General features: G+C 37.2%; 1 long non-coding RNA gene across 1 annotated transcript; it reads left to right on the forward strand.

The window, feature by feature from the left end:
• Positions 1-3,887: 3,887 nt before the first annotated feature.
• On the forward strand, positions 3,888-6,950 carry LOC132085379 (uncharacterized). Its single transcript, XR_009420204.1, has 3 exons — positions 3,888-4,045; positions 4,204-4,269; positions 6,883-6,950. It is a non-coding gene; the product is annotated as an uncharacterized LOC132085379 (long non-coding RNA).
• The last annotated feature ends 342 nt before the right edge of the window (positions 6,951-7,292 follow it).

Here is a 7,292-nt window from a genome sequence, read left to right on the forward strand (position 1 = left end):
GGCAACATGATGTATGAAATGTTATAGTTGTCCAGTCAAACCTGAGAAATGTTTTCTGTCCAACCTAAAAGAAGCATGCAGTATGTATGCCCTAAAGCACAAAACCATCACTGTTTTTGTGGAGCCTTAACATTTAAAGATAGAGCAACACAAGAGAAAAATGTGTATTTGTGAAACACTGCAAAAATTGCTATCTAGTACATTTTTATTTGCCAGTTAATTGGAATATTCTAGAAGCTATTTATATTGTTTCACATATTTAAACTGTTTTGAGTGAGCGTTAGATACTTGTTTAGTAAAAAACTGTAGAGAACTTTCCATGTGAGAGGGAACAATTGGCACCTGCTTCTGCTGGCTTTATGTACCACAATTGTATGTAGTGCTTGTTTAAAAATGCTGATAAGTAGGTCTAGAAGCCTTTGCTTAAAAGTCAGATGAGCAGTAAAAGGGAATAGTAAAAGTGCAATTTCATGCTTAGAAAAATCTAATGATTTTCAGCTGTTCTGCCTCCCAGAGGGAACTCTCAGCTCCCATCCACTTTCTTGTGTTGGTCCAGCTATGTAACTGTGCCATCAGTTATTTCACCTGTGGTTCAGCCAAAAATCAATTTTACAAGAAAGTTAGTTTTCAGTGGGATCAGTGAATTGATCAGACTTCCCTGCATGTTCAGTAAATCTTACACAAGAAAGGAAGTGGGGACGGTGGGTGATGAGGAGGACTGCTGCTTGTGGTGGCACTGTCTTCTTAAATCATCTTGATGAGCTTTGAAACAGCACAGTGATAATTAGTCTGATCACTTTGAGCTTGAATAAAACAGAACTGCTACTAGAAGATGCAATCCTTCCTGCTTCTACCTAAATGTTTCTTACTTTCTTTGTCAGTGTAAGCATTTGCATTGCTGTGTGGTGAATTATGTGCTGAATTATAGTCAGAATTTAATTAGATTGAAATTAACTTGACGAGGAATAGACTATTTTGAATCCACATATATTTCATATCCCAATTTAACAGGCAACCTCACAGATGTTTGTGTTAGCTCAGGGGCATGGATAACACAAGAACAGGAACACAAAAATAGGTAAGAAGAGGTCAGGCTTGGGGTTTTTTTGCAGGGTTTTTTTTGTTTGTTTGGGGTTTCTTTTTGTATGGTCTTTTTGTTGGTTTTTTTGGGGGTTATTTTGTTTGTGGTTTTTGCTTTTTAATTGCAACAGTATCGGTGTATGCCAGCTTAAAATATGGTTTAAACTACTACTTTTAATATAAGTTTTCTTGATTGTTTCCATAGTGCAAGAGAGCACTCACTCTGTATGTAACCCCATATATAGGATGTTACTCTCTGTGTGTAACCCCATATATAGGATAGGTAGGTCCATAGATAAGACTAGTGCATTCCTGCCACTGCAATTGAACCTTTAATTGTGGTGGCTCACTTGTCACCTTCTTTAGCTCCTCTATAGGACTTTGCATCTGTTCCCATCCTGTTTTCATGTACCAGATGCAGATAATCAGTGTGTAGTGGATCAGAGTCCAGATGGATCTGACAGATGGGAACCTGGAACAGGAGAGAAGCTGTGATTATGTTCTCAACTGCAGGGACCTTGGTGGAGAAGTGTCCAAGATTCTTACTGAATGCATAAGATTTAACAGGTCTGCTGGTGGTGCTTGATTGTGTAATACTGAGGTACAAACCAAGCATTCCTTTCAGTCCCTTTATGCACTCATAGGGCTGCCATCCTTTTAAAGTTAGGTGAAGCATAACCCGGAATGTTCAGTGTATCTGTTATGCAAAGGATCACAGTCTGTCAACCAAACTGCAAGAGGTACACTCACCATAAATGTACTTCAATGTTTTAAGAGTTTTTATGCTGTTTTGGGCTTTCTTTGCATAAATTCTGGAACTGAAGAGATCAGTTTGCTCACAGAGTGAGTATTCTAACAGGTTGCAGTATATCCACTGTTGCACTGAATGAGAAAAAAAGCAAGTATTTGTTAGCAGAGAGAATATGCACCAGTATGTGTTTTTTTCCAAATATTTGTACAAAAGCATATAACACCCTAGAGTGACCAGTAAGGAAATAAACATCCATCACTGTGAGGAGGCTCTTTCAAAGTGACAAATCCATACCTTAAAGCTAAAAAGTACAGACTCTTGCTGTATTGAAATACATTCCTGATACTACAGTTCAGTGAGGAAACATACTCCTAGCAAAACATGCCATTTGTCAGTTTGTGACATGTAGGAAAAATGTTGGAGATCAATGAAAAAAAAATCTCACCACTTGTGGTTGATGGAATAAAGTTTTGAATTGTGGCTGAAAACTGAGAAGATATCAAAGGCCCCTGGCTGTAGCTTGAATTTATGTACTGGAAGTTATACCAGTGTGTTTGATGGAATATTATTCCTTTTTCTAATTCTTTTTCTGCAGGAATACCTTTTCTTCTAGCCTACCTATAGGAGTTTTCAACCTGTTGTTCTGCATGTTGCTCCTTTTCTTCTAGCCTACCTATAGGAGTTTCAACTTGTTGTTCTGCATGTTGCTCCTGCTAACAGATGAATAGTTCAGTTCCCAGCTTCCATGGCACCTCAGCACTGTTCCCTAATACTGTGAATGAAGGAGTGTAAGTATCCATCTTACAGACAGAAGGAAATGCTTTTTTAAAAACAAAGTCATACAGGGTTTTAAAAAAGTTTCTTCAGTAGTTATTCTAACTTACGGGCCTGATTATGTTTGTACCAGCCCTAACTGGCTTGAAAAGGTGATTTTCTGGGACACTGTTTAAGAGGGTGCTTTTTGGGGAACATAGTCATGAACAGCACAGATTTACCCTGAACTATGAAGATACTATACAGTTATTGTTGTATGTGAGACTATGCAAAGGTAAATTCAAGCCAGTGTAGTGACTCCTTCATGATTGCCAATATTTCTGTCTCTAAATGGCAAGAATATAAACCTCTGGCAATTTCCTGAGAACTTTTTGCACTGCAGAAGAAGACATTTGGAGAATGTATGGAAAATCTAGCAATAAGATCCCCTGATTTATTGCTTCTCCCAGCCAACTTCAGAGGATAAAATTGCTAAGGAACTATTATTGGATTCTAAGGAGAAACTATTGAAGAGGAGGAAGCCACAACATGATTGCCCTTTTTCCCAGAGATGCTGTCACTACCATTATGGATTTCCTGGATTACTCTGTGGGTGAGCCTGGTTAATTAGTTACCACCTCAAACACCTGTAATAGGAAGAACTACTATAGTATATAGCTTGTCCCACATTCCTAATCTTCAGTGTCTGTTGAAGAATCGGGAATAATCTGACAAATGAGAAAATTGACAAATTTACTGAAAATTATAACTGTTCCACCTTTACATCCTAGCTTCAGTCTCCTGAAGGTCTTTGTGACTATTGTGACATGATCAGTGTAAAGCATGCTGAGTTTTCCTACCAATTAGTAATTAAATAGCCTAGATAGAGAGTGCATGAAGTATTAGTCTGAATCTAATTTTTGTATGCTGTATGCCTCTTTTGCCCTTGATCTGACGTGAATTTTCACTGTAGTACTTTAAAACTTGAGTGTTTTCAAAGGTTTATGCAGATGTCTTTCAATGAGCTGTTAGTAAAGAAAAGTTGGAAATGGAAGTTGAAAAGAACAGTTGAAAATGAAAATCAGCTGAGAAAAGTTGAATGGAATTCAGCTGGAGAAAAATATCCCTTAAATCTTTGGGCAGGGTAAGTCAAATGAATAACAAGGGTGGTTTCCAAGTATTTTAATATCTGTGTTGAAACACTTAGATAAAGAGGTCATAAAAGTTATGTGAATTAAGGTGCAAAACAATGAGACTGAAGCAGGAGCCACTTTTAAATGCCACGAAATGAGTTTTGAATCTGCCTGATTGTTTCCTCCAGCAGCTGCAGCGGGTCATTTCCTGTCAAAAATGCAGTAACTGATGTTTGAGCATATACTATATAAATTGTGGTCTTCATGACATGAATGAAAGATTTTTAATATGAATAGCTTGAAAGATAAAATGGAATGGAAGTTATAGGTACTTTTGCCTAAAAGAAAGATATTAAAGAAGCACTGCAGTGATTCATTCTAATATGTCAGTTAGTGAACTGTTTGCTAGGCGTGTACTCAAATATTTTTACAAGACATTTTGAAACACCTGCAGCAATTTTGATTAGACTCCCATTATGTTTCTAGCTTCAAGTCAAATGTCACAGCCGATGTGCAATCTGGATCAGGAAAAACTGAAGTGGCTGCTTCACAGTATGTACAATGGGTGGTTTTTCATGACATTGAAAGCTGCTGCTGTCTGGATTTTGATCCAGGTAGACCTGGAGTGTTAAATTTTGATATTTGAAGATTTATATTCTGTGCTGTTTCTTTGTTTTATAATTCTAGGTCTTTCCATACAGAAGTATGGACAGTGGCTATCAGAGAATTTTGTTGAGCCAGTGGTACTGTTGAAATTCAGTTTATAATTTTTGTAGCTAAGAAAGTCAAACAAACATTGTTAGGCTGGTGCAAATCTCATTTATTGTAGTTTGTGAGACATGCAGCAGATAGTTTTACAGGGCCTTTGTAATAGATCCATAACAGTACAAATCAATGCTAATGATAGTCCTTATGGTGTTTTATACATACCTGGACCAAACTTACTTCCTTGGCTAGCTTTGGGATTAGATACATTTAGCAATAAAAGCTGCTTTATTTAATAGCAGGTTATAGCATGGAGCTTGAATCGGTGTGCATGGGATGAGGGTCATGCCTTCTGAATTACTGCAGGTGTCATCCTTAAAATCCTCCCTTGACAAGCCCCTTCTATTCATTAGTTTCTCCTTCCTGAAATTTTCCTGGTTTAAACTCTTGTCAGCACATTGCTTCTCTTTTGCTCACCATTCTAGAAGAGAAATAATGTATTATGGTGCAGAAGGATGTAATAACAAGGATATTAATGTGCACAAATGGCATGAAAACATATATAAGAAGGATGCAATATGGTGCAGTTTTTCAAAATGAGGCATGCTGTCAGGGAGCTCTCTCACATTCATGAAGTCAGTCCTGGTGTGGACACTTAGAAACCAGAAGATTCAGCATGGGCACCTGGAATTTCTGGGTTTTTTGGTGCAGCAGTATGTATGGTACCTTCAAGATAGCTGCCTTAATCCTAAGGCATAATAGTTAATGGAGAAATATTTAAAGGAGGGTACACAATCATGCATTACTTTATAATAGCAAATTGAGGCATTCATGTCACATAAATGAGACCCCATCAGAATTTTCCCTGAGTTTGTGGAGGCTTAAGTTCCCGTTTTCACTTTTTACTGTGGTGCTGTATCAAAGGTAGATTAAAATGCAAATTTGCTTTAAATTCACGGTGTACTGTATAAGAATGAGGTTGTGTCCTTTGAAATAGTTGTGAGCCCTCTATGGAAGCTGACTGTGCTCTGGTTTAAAAATCCAAGAGATAACAGCAATGTTTTATAGGCAAGCTTTGCGAATTTGAGTATATTTGATAAATGTGGTCACTCTGTGAAATATAGTGTTAAACCAGTCTGGTGCATATGCAAACATAAATTTTATTGCAAAACATTAATTTTAAAAAGTCACAAGACAAAAATCTGTAGTCACTAGTTCTGTGCATAAATTCTGAGGTTGCTTTTGCTACACCTTTTACTACAAAGTATTTATTTCACACATGCAATTCTGTTTTACCATCAACCTGTGACTGCATTTTATTTTACTTGCTCAGGAAAAATATCAGAATCAGTTTTCTTTCTAATGAAGGTATCGAATTTTACAAGAAAAAGATTGGTTTTGCAGTGGGAAGCTTAAGAGGTTATAGCTTACTTTGAATATTTGTTCACTAGTCTCCATTACTAATAATTTGCATCAAACGTGGAGTTCTTATACATTCTTACAAAATTAAAATAACATTTTCACTTTAAACTCAGTATCCTTTAAATATCATAAACAAGGAAAAGAGAGAATTAGCAGAGGAGACTGACTGTTTACAGGGGCATTTACTATGGATTCAGCAGGCAGCTGACAGCCAGGCAGCTGCTGGAGCTGCTGGGGTAAAATCCACAAGGTCTTAACAACCCTGGAAATTTCTGTTTTCAGGGACAGATTTGGAACTGCCCCATGACAGAATCTGAATACTCTGCATTGCTTGATTATTCATGTACTGGTATACTACGTGTCTTTGGTATTTTCTGTATTCTGTATAGCAGTGTTTGTTTGACTTCTAAAAAGTCTGTCCAGGAAAAAAAAGAAGAAGAATTCACCAAGCAGCTAACTCATTAGATTAGTGTTAGGTGGCTAATTGTTATTTATGGAGGCTCTTACATTTTTGGCTCTCTCTCCAGCAAAATATAAAAGGAAGAAATGAAATGTGAATGTAGAGTAACAAAAATAGCAGGTGGGATTAAAAGAGACATGAGAGACAGAAAAGGAGAAACGTCCATGGTCCACAGCACCTGAAAGATGCCAGGCTTCCCTTGTGGTGGCTGAATAAATTAGGCCTGCCTGAGTTAAAGTTGTGCAACAGAAATACAGATAGACAGTTTGCTGATTATGTGGACATTATTTTTTGTTAGACAAATATTTAGAGCTAAAGTAAATAACATTTATTTTTAAGACTCATACGCTGACTCTTGCTATGCAAAAAGACTGACATCTAATGAGTAACTCAAGCAGTACTGATGGCACCAAGTCTAAGGTAGATGTGGCCTGTCATCCACTACATCCTTTATTTTTCTCTACCAACTAGAGGGAACTAAGTCAATTTAGTTTAGATAAATAGCTTTGACACAAAAGTCAGATGAGTTAAATCCCACCTTCAGAGCAGAAAGACCATGAAATTTTTTTCCCACACAGGTGAAAGTTGAGGCCTGCCACCCCAGAGAATGAATAGAGAAAAACAGAAAGTGAAAGGCAGCATTGGTAAGCTATAACTCTAACACCTCTTTGTTCTTTAGTATCCTGCATTACCCTGCCCCAGCAGAAGGTACAAGGGTGCCTGTTTTTTTTATCCAACATGTTAAGAATGGTTAGATTTATTAGGATATCTCAGAAATCTGAAGTAAAGTTTTTGGCTGTAGGATCACTGCCAGTTTTTGTCAATATGCTGAACTATACTGACTGTGCTGTTAAAGGTTTGGATCTTTTTTATGGTGGTGTATGTAATTGTCAGGGAACACCTAATGTGAAGTACAGTGCGAGTTCATGATTTAAGTGTGTGAGCCTTGATATAGTATATTCTTTTGTGTAACAAATTTGCAGAATTT

Source organism: Ammospiza nelsoni, chromosome 1 (assembly GCF_027579445.1).
Source record: "Ammospiza nelsoni isolate bAmmNel1 chromosome 1, bAmmNel1.pri, whole genome shotgun sequence".
Lineage (NCBI taxonomy): Eukaryota > Metazoa > Chordata > Aves > Passeriformes > Passerellidae > Ammospiza > Ammospiza nelsoni.